Below are 11,617 nucleotides of genomic sequence, written 5' to 3' on the forward strand. Positions count from 1 at the left end.
TTCCACTTGGTATCTCATCCTGAGTTCTCGTTCTTGCTTCATTTTCCTACTATGTCGCCCCTGTCTCCTGGAGTGTCTTTGGCCTGGTGATTTTACAGTTTTGGATCATTTGTTTCAATAAATCTGCTTTCAGTGTTGTTCTGTGGGTTGCCTTTCTTTATAGTAATTATATCCTCAAATCTAGTTATTTTGGTTTATGAGTCATGTTTCCCTGAGGCTATTGCTCATTGACTTTCTTTCTTAATGCGCAGTAGGGAAAGAGGGCAAGTTCAAGTGTTTGTCTCCGTGGGTTTAAGGAGGGGGAACAGATGAGTCCCAGGGCAGAATGTCAGGATCCCTTAGGCCCACTGGCTGGAGTTCTACTGTTAAGCCTGTAGGCTGAAGAGGCATGGAGAGACGGCAGTCTCCATAGGTTGTGTCCACCCGGCCTGGGTTTGGAGGAGATGGCTGGAGGTGTCAAAGCCTAAGGACTGCAGAGCAGACCCAACCTGTTTTTAACAACTCTTTTTTTTTTCTTAAGACTTTTTTTATAGCAGTTTTATGTTCACAACAAAGTTAAGAGGTTTCCCATACAGAGATACAGAGATTTCCCATAAACTGCCTACCCCCACATATGCAGAGCATCCCCCGTGATCAACATCACTCACCAGAATGGTGCACTTGTCACAACTGATGAACCTACATTGACCCATGTTAAGGCCCGAAGTCCATGGTGTACTTTAGGGTTCACTCTTGGGGTTGTACATTCTATGGGTTTGGGCAAATGCATAATGACACCTATCCATCATTACTATATCATACCAAGTATTTCCAATGCCTAAAGATGCTCTGTTTATCCCTTTCCCCTGCCTGCCCCACCAGCAACCAGTCATCTTTTTCCTGTTTCCCTAGTTTTGCCTTTTCCGGGAGTTCATACAGTCAGAATCATACAGTACGTGTCCTTTTCAGAGTAGCCTCTTTCACTTAGTAATATGCATTTAAAGTTCCTCCGTGTCTTCTCACGATCTGATAACCTTATTTCTTTTTAGTGCTGAATGATAGCCCATTATCTGGATGTACCACAGTTCATTTATCCATTCACCTAATGAAGGACATTGTGGTTACTTCCAGGTTTTGGCAATTATGAGTAAAGCTGCTATTAACATCCATATGGAGGTTTTTGTGAAGACAAAACCTTAGATAAGTATTGAGTATAGTTGTTCAGTCATATGTTAAGAGTATGGCTAGTTTTATTAATAGACCACCAAACCCTTTTCCAAAGTGGTTGTACCATTTTCCTTTTTCCCACCAGCCATGTATGAGAATTCCTGTTGCTCTGTATTCTCATCAGCACTTGGTGTTGTCGGTGTTCTGGATTTTGGCCATTCTGATAGGTATGTCGCAATTCATCAACTCTTTACCCCCGCAGGGCTTTCCCTTTGCCCTATGTTGGCTTGGCTGGGATATGAAGGGCAGATGATGGTTTGTCCAAGGCAGGGCAGAGGGAGGTGAGAGCAGAACTCCAAAGCTTTCTTCCCACATATTGGCTGTTACCATCTCTGGGCGCTCTGAGCTTCAAGCTGCAGCGACCCACCTTCCAGATACGTGACTTCCAGGCACCATTCCTGGGGAGCTCATGTTTTGATATTATTTCTGTTGTTAGTTCATGGACTCTATATATTTCTCTTATTTCTACACATTTTTCTGTGTTAATTTTGGTGGAAGGAGAGGAAATGAGCCAACCAGTGTAGCAGAAACCAAAATTGTATGTATCATGACACTTGATATAATATCTATAAATGCACATATTGCATTGGTTGGATGGCCTTGTGGTTAAATACGAGGACTCTGAAGTTAGGCTGCTTGAATTTTATTTTACTTCAAAAAAATTAAAATAAACTTCACAGAGAGATCATTTACATCAAATAAATTCACCAATCTTAAGGGTATGATATGGTGACTTTTAACAAATACATATACCCATGTAACTACTACCACAATCTAAATATTGAATATTTCCACCACTTCAAGATTCCCTCGTGCCCCTTCCCAGTCAATATCCACTCTGTGCCCTAGCCCCAGGCAAATGCTGATCTGCTTTCTTACACTGTCCATTAGTGTTCTTTTTCTAAAGTTGCATACAAATGGAATCAGAGTGCATTGTGCTCCTTTGTGTCTGGCTTCTTCTGCTCAGCATGAAATCTTTGTGACTCACTCTTGTCCTATCAGTAACTTATGGCTCTTTGCTGCCAACTGGTATTCTGTTGTGTGAAGGCAAAACAATTTGTTCATCCATGTTCCTCCTGATAGATAGACCTTAGCGTTCTTTCCTGCTCTTGGCAATTCTGAATTCCTGGTCTGCACATTTTTAGCTGTACAACCTTGAGCAATTTACTCCTTTTTGTTTCAGTTTCTCCATGTGAAAAGGGGATAATCATAGTCCCTAGCTTATACAATTATTGTGCTGATCAGATGGTTAATAATACAAAATTCTGTCTCTGGCACAGAGCACTCAATGAATGCTACTATTGGAACTATGTGTTGTACTTTTGTCTTCCCACTGGAGTGCTAGTTCTTTGAAAGCAAGAACTGTTTTATTCTTTAGAACCCCCGATCCTAGATCAGTGCCTAGCATTTCTTCCCCTCTCAATTCTTCAATCAGTCTCCGCTCAGGAGGTCTTAACTGAGACTTACTGCGTACCACATGCCACGCTGGTTGCAGGGGATGATAGCACCTGGTATCACAAGAGCTTCAAGCCTAAAGCGAAAGACAGACAAAGCAGGTCACTACAATAGGGCAGAAGAGGGGAGCCCAGGGGCTGAGTGTGCCCTAACCAGAGCTGGGAAGGAGCAGGGGAGAAAGTGGTGGCTCAACAAATGCATAAGGGATGAATGAGAATTCCCTCCCTTGGGGGCTGTGGGGAGAGAGGGAAGAGTCTGACAGGTACAGGAATGGTCTATACTAAGGCTCAGAGCAAGAAAGGGCCTGAATAGAAAAGGTATAGCATAAAGGTTTGTTGATAGAGTGCATAACAGAGCTATCGCAGGAGGCCAGGAAAGAGCTATCCAAAACCATGGTGTAGGGATGGATGTGGGGCTGTAGCAGATGAGAGATATTGATGAGATAGAAATTATGGCATAACGGCATGAATGCAGTGGGAAGAGGGTGTGGTCAAGGTGATTGGGAAGGTGGAACTGTCATTAAAACCTGATGTTAGGAGAGAAGCAGTTTATTGTGGGTAGTGATGGGCTAACTACCTTTCTGGGGGAAATTGAGGCATTGGTGAGTTCCCTACTTTGAGGTACTGGGGGAACTTAGGGGAGAAGTCAGAGATGGAGAAAGCTGAGTGGAGAGAAGCAAGCGCTGCCCCCCTCCCCACCCCAATGAAACACCTGTCCAGGTATGTCTAATGAAATAGGGGGCAGCGGGCTCATAGGCTTCTGTTTGCACACATTGATCCCTGGCATATTTGTAACATATTTGAAACATATTTGTAAGGAGAGGAGAAGCAGCAAAGCCACCCTTGTTCCATATCTGCCAAGACCCCTGAGCCCTGGCCCAGCCTCAGTGAATCATACCCAAGACCTGCGGAAAGACAGACAAGGGAACTTGGTCTTAGTAACCAGTTTATGAGGCTTAGTTACAACCAGCACTGTTTGGAGGTTTGGGAAATGAAGAATGAAAGAATGGTGAGAGGGGCCTTTTTAAAAAAACAAAAACAAAAACAAAAAACTTTTAAAGATTTTATTTATTTATTTATTTGACACAGAAAGAGAGATCACAAGTAGGCAGAGAGAAAGGGGGAAGCAGGCTCCCTGCCAAGCAGAGATCCCAATGTGGGGCTCAATCCCAGGACCCTGAGATCATGACCTGAGCTGAAGGCAGAGGCTTAACCCACTGAGCCACCCAGGTGCCCCGTCCAAAAGCTTTTTATTTTGAATAATTACTGATTAATAGAAGAGTCGCAAAAATAGTATCAAGAACTGTCTATGACACTGAATTCAGCTCCTGGTTAAAAATCTGCGTGTGATTTTTCAGACCAACCACAAAGGATTTCTTGGGGCTACATCACAGAGGATGGGGGGTGGAGGGGTACAGCCCCCACCAGACTTCTGGTGCTCGGCCAGTCACCACCATCTTTCCCCTATTTTGGTTCCTAGCCCGGGCACCTTCCTTCGCAGTCAGGAAAGTGCTCTTTATCCCAGGGAGGAGGGAGAAACTTGAAGACACTTTTCCATTCTGACTCAATACCCAGTATTTTTTTACTCCTAACCCTCCCTCGGACTCCAGAGTCCGTAAAACTGCCTGGGACTTTGGCTTCAGGCTCCCTCAGTGGTGAAATGACCCCCACTTCTGCACTGATTCCCCTGACCTTCAACCAGAGCAGTGTTCCACAGGACAAAATGTAATGTGGAAGTCACTGTTTTCTCATCAGGGGCCTTTACACCTGATGCTCAGCTCTCTCCCGCAACTCAGCTGAGCTCCTGACCCATGCCTTTCACCCTGCTTCTTAGATGCAGGGCTAACTCCATGGGCAGTCTCCCTAGACCCCCAGGGTCCCACCTTGGTTTTATTCTCTGCTGTTGCTGTTTTGAAATCTTAATGACTTTGACTCCACATTGTCATGTTATACTGGGCCCAGCAAATTAAGTAGTCAGCCCCATGGTGAGGTTCACACCTTTCAAAGCCATGGTACTTTTATCAAAACTCAGAAATTAACGTTAGTACAATACTGTCAACTAAACTATAGACTTTATTTTGATTTTACCAGTTTTTCTACTAATGTCCTTTTTCTGCTCCAGAAATCCAATCCAGGATGCCTTACTATATTTAGTTGTCCTGTCTCCTAGTCTCTTCTAACCTGTGGCAGTTATTTGCTTTTCCTTTGTCTTTGACCTTGAAAGTTTTGAGGGGGTGGCATCTGGGTGGATCAGTGGGTTAAACCTATGCCTTCAGCTCAAGTCATGATCTCCGTCCGGGTCCTGGGATCCATCCTCACATGGGACTCCCTGCTCAGTGGGGAGTCTGCTTCTCCATCTGCCTCTGCCTCTCCCCTCTGCTCTCAAATAAATAAATAAATTTGGGGGCACCTGGGTGGCTCAGTTGGTTAAAGCCTCTGCCTTCGGCTCAGGTCATAACCCCAGGGTCCTGGGATTGAGCCCCGCATCGGGCTCTCTGCTCGGCAGGAAGCCTGCTTCTCCCTCTCTCTGCCTACCTGTGATCTCTGTCTGTCAAATAAATAAATAAAATCTTTAAAAAGTAATAATAATAATAATAATTTTTTTTTTTTTTTTAAAGAAAGTGTTGAGGAATCCTGGCCAGTTATTTTGTTGGATGTGCCACAATCTACAGTTTGGGCTATCTTTTCTCTTGATCAGACTGAGGTTATGGGTTTGGGGGAAGAATACCGCAGAGCTGAAATGCCCTCAGCACCCTGGGTCTGGAGGTACACAGTATCAGCATGACTCCTCTCTGGTTTGACTGTGACCGCTGCATGAGTGTTGTGTCTGCCAGGTTTCTCCTCTGTGAATTTAACGTGTTTTCCCGTTCCATAGTCTTTGTTACTGAGTCATTAAATCCAGCCCACCTCCTGGAGGGAAGAATAGCAAACAATTTGTGAACAAATGTTAAAAGTACACCAGCAATAAATAAATATTTGGAGGAGAAACTTTGAGACTATGCAAATATCCTATTTTTCCTTAATGTTTCACCTGCTATTTTTAGCATTTATCAGTGGATCTTGCCTGCAGCAGTTATTACTGTGACAGTGGTGGTGTTCTAAGGGCAATCTTTTATTTCAAGAGGGGTCTTTTAAAATGATGGTGCTCACCTCATTTGTGTATTGATTTGTTAATTTTCCAGAACTAGTAAAGCCTGCAGGCTGCACTTTGCACCCTGCCTGCCCCCTTTATGTTCTCAATGAACCTTTGTACAATTGAGCAGAGTAGAGTCGCTTTTATTGGAGGATGATTAAGATAGCATCAGGCTTAACTGGGTCGGGGTTCACACAGTGTGGTCCAACCGGCTGCATGAGCGTGACCTGGGAACTTTTTGAAATGCGAATTAGCAAGCCCCACTCCAGAAGTTCTAGTGGTGGGTCCAGCAATCTGGGTTTTAGCAAGCCCTCCAGGTGATTCCAATCCCCACGAAAGTTTGAAAGCCACTGATCTAGGGGAGCCTTTAATCAGTAACTTCATATTACATATTATTAATTCTTTATAGAGACACAATCCCATTGAAACCGTTCTTTCCTGGAGTTGTGAGTGGCTGTTTTACAGACAAATGAATGAACTGATTGATTGTTTAAATCAGTATGGACGGAGTGTCCACTCTGTGCCAGGCATTGTGCTCTATCCTTGAGAAGTTTGTGGTTCAGTGTGTGAAATGGTATGAAAACCCGAATGAATGACATGTTAGGTCTCTAATAGGCATTTGGGCAAAATTCTATGGAATTTTGCTCATCATCTCCTCATGCCCATCATATTTTGAGAATTTGTCATATTCCAGGAGTTTTATGTACAATATATTTAATTAATCTCTACAAAATTGAGAAAGGAAGATACCAGCCGCATTTTATAGGTGCTACAGCAGAGTACGTGAGAAATAAAGCATTTTGCTTAAAGAGCTTGGAAATGTCAGGAGTGGAGGTTGGCCACTCATCCTGCTGGCACCGGGCATTCTCTTTTCCTCGCCAATCTGCTCTGCCCCGGGGGTGGGGGGTAACTAGGTCAGTTTAGGGGAGGTGGGGGTGCAGTCTGTCAGTGGCGCTGAGATCAGTGGGAGTTTTTCAGGTGGCAAAAGTGGGCAAGGAACTCCAGGCAGAGGGAATCTCTTAAGAAAAAGACACGGATTTATGAAAATAGGGAGCCTGCTGACTCCAGGTAGGTGGTGCCCGTGAGCTCGGAAGATGAAGGAAGTGGGGGCTAGAAGGAAGCCAAAAGGTGAGCTGAGCCCCGTGAGGAGAGCAGCTCTGGTGCCTGGGGATGCATTTCCTGCTCCTTGCTGTGGATTGACTTCCCAGGGGACGCAGAGCACCAATTACACCCGAGTGTCCCTACAAAGCAGTGGTCTAGAAGCCTGGTTAATAACCCAGGCTCTGGCGTCATAGGGACTGTGTCTCCTTCGGCTCACTGTGCAGTGCTGAACTTGTTGCTGTTAACCTCTCCTTCCTCATCTGTAAGACAGACAGTAATGATCACACCATTGACCCAGTACTTACCATGTGTCATTCGCTTTCACACGAGCTCACCCGTTTACTTGTCAAGACTGTGTCATGGAATCCGTAACGTTATTGCTCTCATTTTACAGAGAGAAGGCAGACATGGGCAAGAGTAAGTCCTCAGAGCTATTAAGCAGGGCAGATGGGATTCAAATGCAGCCTGTCTCTGGAGCCCACCTTTTAACCTGTCTGAGCTTGTAGGGTTTCTGGAGGATGAACTTAGACATTGTATGGAAAACACTCAGGGCCGTGTTGCAGCCACAGGAAGACCTGGTGGATGGTAATGGTGAGTTGTGGTAACCCACAGGGGTTCCCTGGGGATCTGTGGGGGCTGGGAGCCCTGTGTTGGAGTGGTAAACTTTCTGTCACCTGCAGCAATCTGTTCAGGTCTCCCACATGTTTTAGGGCTGTGATAGTCTCTTGTCACCTCTATTCAGGGGATGCTCAGAGGGACCTACCTTCCCTAGGATGGACCCACCTTCCCTAGGATGGACCCATTCTAAGTGAACACCGGGTGTGAAATCCGAGGATCTGTGAAGAAAAGGAGGCGCTATGAAATGACTCAAGAATCAGGTGGTCCTGGTTATAGGCTGAATTGTGTCCCGAAACCTGTGTGACTTTGGGCAAAGGTTCTTCTGCCACCAGGATCTCAGTTTCCCTATTCATGACAGGAAGGGCTCGGGTCTTATTTCCTCTGAGTTACCTCTTGTGTCCATTTCTCTTTCTGAGCTTGACTGTCCTTTTCACTGAGGGATTGGCCCCCAGTTATTGGGGCAGTTACTCCTTCCTGGATTATGTGCCAGCCTCATTATACTTAATTAACGCTTAGTGAACATTCCCAGCAATATTAAACCTCTCATTTATGGGACTCCTGTGTAGCCATCACCAGTGTACAGGATGCTAGATGTTATTCACTGGGACTAAAAAAGTTCAGAATTGAATTGGACTTACTCTGCCATCATGCTGACTTTTGCATCTAGAATGTTTCTGAAGAATGACCAAGCGCATAAAAATAGTGAAAAGGATCAAGAAAAACCCATGAACCACCTTAAAACGATCCAGTTTCATGATTTGCAACTCTTTTTTTTTTCCATTTAAGCAAAATACTAGAAGCCACTTCAAATTCTTATTTGAAAAAGGCATAGTAATAGAATTAAATCAGTGAACTTATTAAATATGTTCTTTGTCCTTTAAAGCAGGTTTTAAAAGGACTCATGCTAGGCAAGCCTTAGTTATCATAGTTTGGGTTTTCTCTAAATTCTTGGAAGAAATAATAGATTTATTCTCACAGCCTCTGTAATTGCAGTTTTGGCTGAAAAAACAGTGGCCATCCCTGATGTCAGCAGCAGTTAAAGAAATTTGGGGCCTCCCTAAGATGGTCTTAGACTACTCGAACGTCCCATTATGGCCACCCTCTTTTCCCACGTCTGTCTTGGCCCTCACAGATGGCAAGGCCCAGCCACCCCTTGGAGGTGGGCAGTGGTGGGAGCAATTTTCTCCCCATTTATCTCTTCAATATCAACGATTTCTGTGTGTTCCTGACAGCAGTGGATGTCATGCTGGGTAATCCTCTTCCTGTTGTGAAGGGATCTAAGCAATTATCAGTGAAGTAGTAATGAAAGATCCAAGGGGAAAAGAACTTTTATCAGAAAAAATAATACCTGAGGGAAAAAAAAAACCAACCCAAAACCCCAAACAAAAACCACACTTTGAGAAAAAGAAGACATTTGTTTCTCTTTACAGGTTAGTTGTGGTTTTGAATGTGGGTGGGAATGTATGTTTTTAAAAGTCTTATTGCAGGGGGGACAAGATGGCGGGGAAGTAGGAGGAGGCGCCTTTTCAATCTGTACCCTAAAGTAAGCTGATACCTAACAAAGAACTCTGATCACCCATGAAATCAGCCTGAGATCAGAATGATACACGTCTGGATCTCTACGGGGGCAGAAGACGCCAGTGGGCAGAAGTGTTCCAGGGTGCACCTTGACTGCACCACGGTCGATAACATCCATCTACATCTGTTCAGTCATCTCTCACCAAAATGACTAGGAGGAGGAATGCCCAACAGAAGAAAAATACAGAGGATGGACCTTCTGCAACAGAGCTAACGGCTATCAAAATAGACAATATGTCGGAAAGAGAATTCAGGCTAACAATTATCCAGGCAATAGCTAGGTTGAAGAAAGCCATGGATGACCAAACAAAATTGATTAGGGCTGAACTGAAAGCGACCAGAGATGATGTCCACAATGTTAGGGCAGAGCTAAAAGCTACCAGGGATGAGGTTCACAATAAAAGTCTTAGCAGTATTGATATTAATGAATTAGTTTTACTTCAAGGGCAACCCTTGTCTCATTACAGAGTTAGGGGAGATGATTAAAAAAAATCACCTTTCTTCTTGATCTTCCACTGACCCTCACAATACTAATATCCCCTTTCCTCACAGCAACCGGAGTTGTCTTTTTTTTTTTTTTTAAGATTTTATTTGACAGAGAGAGATCACAAGTAGTCAGAAAGCAGGCAGAGAGAGAGGGGGAAGCAGACTCCCCGCTGAGCAGAGAGTCCAATGCGGGGCTCGATCCCAGGACCCTGAGACCATGACCTGAGCCGAAGGCAGAGGCTTAACCCACTGAGCCACCCAGGTGCCCCATTTTCCTCTCTTTTTCCATTTGGGTGCATTTGTCCCTCTTTCATGCTCTAGGACACACATTTGTCGGAGGTCTGGGTTCATTCTCACACAGGAAATTAGGCACGGAAGTTAAGCAGGTAAGACTGCGGATTTTGAAGACAAACTGATGATTTGATGGTGAATATACTCAGTGAGTGATCTTGAGCCAGTCACTTAACATCCCTGTGTTTCAGTTTTCTCTTCTGGAAAGATGGGGATGGTGATGACATTTATCTTGTAATACCGTGAGGGTCAAATGAGATGAAATGTGTGTACTGACCATAGCAACTAGCTGTAATTATTGTTATCATTGGTAATGGCAACAACAATGATATTTTTGGGAGCTCACTTAACTCATAACATATACTTCCATTAAAAAACATGTATATTTCTGAGAACTCTGCATTTAGTATTTTCTAAGAAGACCCTGGAAGTTCTTTCTTTTACTGCAAAGCACATACTTCAAAATCTACTTGCTTAGGGAGGTTGATGTTTGGTTTTGATGGTGGCTATGCAGTGGGAAGAGGGACCCTCTTGCAAAGGGGGACTTTCCTTCTCACCTCCTGCCATTCATTCCTCTCTCTGAAGAAAATAAAATGAATAATGCTTAGTCTAGAGGGAAAAAAAGGAAGAAACATTTAGATTCTTCTCTCTCAAGCCAGTAGCTCAAGATACCATCTTAATTCATTTTCAATCCACTTTTTATGTTGCTCAAAAAGTTCCCATGTCAGAAGTCTGTAACTCTAGTTGTCCAAACTCTGCTCTACTCTGTGAATAACATGCAGCCCAGCAGAAGAGAAGCAGTCCTTCCCATACGTGATTTGTGAAGGCAGGGTGGGCCCACATGCCTCTCCCGGGACGTACTGGGCTCCACTCTTGGCTCCTAGGTCAGCTTGATTGTGTCCTAAGGGGTCAGCCTCCCACCTGGAGAAAGGCTTTCAGCCTGAAACCCTACAAGAAAATACACACATTAATGGCTGCTCATGTATAGGGGTTGGATTATATTTAATTTATAAAGCAGGTAGTTTAGGCCCAATTGCATATTTATCCAGCAAATAAATACTATACTGTAGTCCAAGTATCTAGACCAATGCCCGGCAAATAGTAGGCACTCATACGTACTTTTTGAATAAAGAGATATCAAATTCAAAACTTGCTACCATTTTGTGAAGTATAAAGGGGAAATCAAACCAAACAAGGGCCCTAAGCCCCCTGTCCAGATCATTCCTACTGTCCCCATGTGAGTAGTATGCAAATAAGGTGAAAAAAGTCAAGTTAAACAGGAGCGATTGTAGGAAAATGCTGCCATTTCCCCCTTTGGCTTTCATCCCGCCTCCCCAAAGGAAATGGCTGAAAACAGTGCATTTTGTGATTGTTTCTGTAAAGTGATTATTCATGTAAAAGCACATACACAGGGGCGTGTTACAGATATAACAGATGACAAACACAGAAGAAGAGAGGTTTTCAAGGTGGGGTCTACCAACAAGCCACACAAAGTCCAGCAGCTTCAGAAACACGTGGTTTGCTCATTAACAAGTTAGATTCCAGTAGACACTCTGATCTCATCATCTGGGCAGGCCCTGGGATTTGCCTTTCTTCAAGCTTCTCCAGGAGTGTATTATGGGAACTGAGGTGTCCATAAGGATCAGGAGTCCTTAAGACTTTTAAGGTGGTTCAGGCTTTACTTCTGATCCTACCTCATCATGGTATTGGTAGAACCCTTAGCTAATAGTGGGCAGAGCATAGCTCTGGT

This window comes from Mustela erminea, chromosome 9 (genome assembly GCF_009829155.1).
Source record: "Mustela erminea isolate mMusErm1 chromosome 9, mMusErm1.Pri, whole genome shotgun sequence".
Lineage (NCBI taxonomy): Eukaryota > Metazoa > Chordata > Mammalia > Carnivora > Mustelidae > Mustela > Mustela erminea.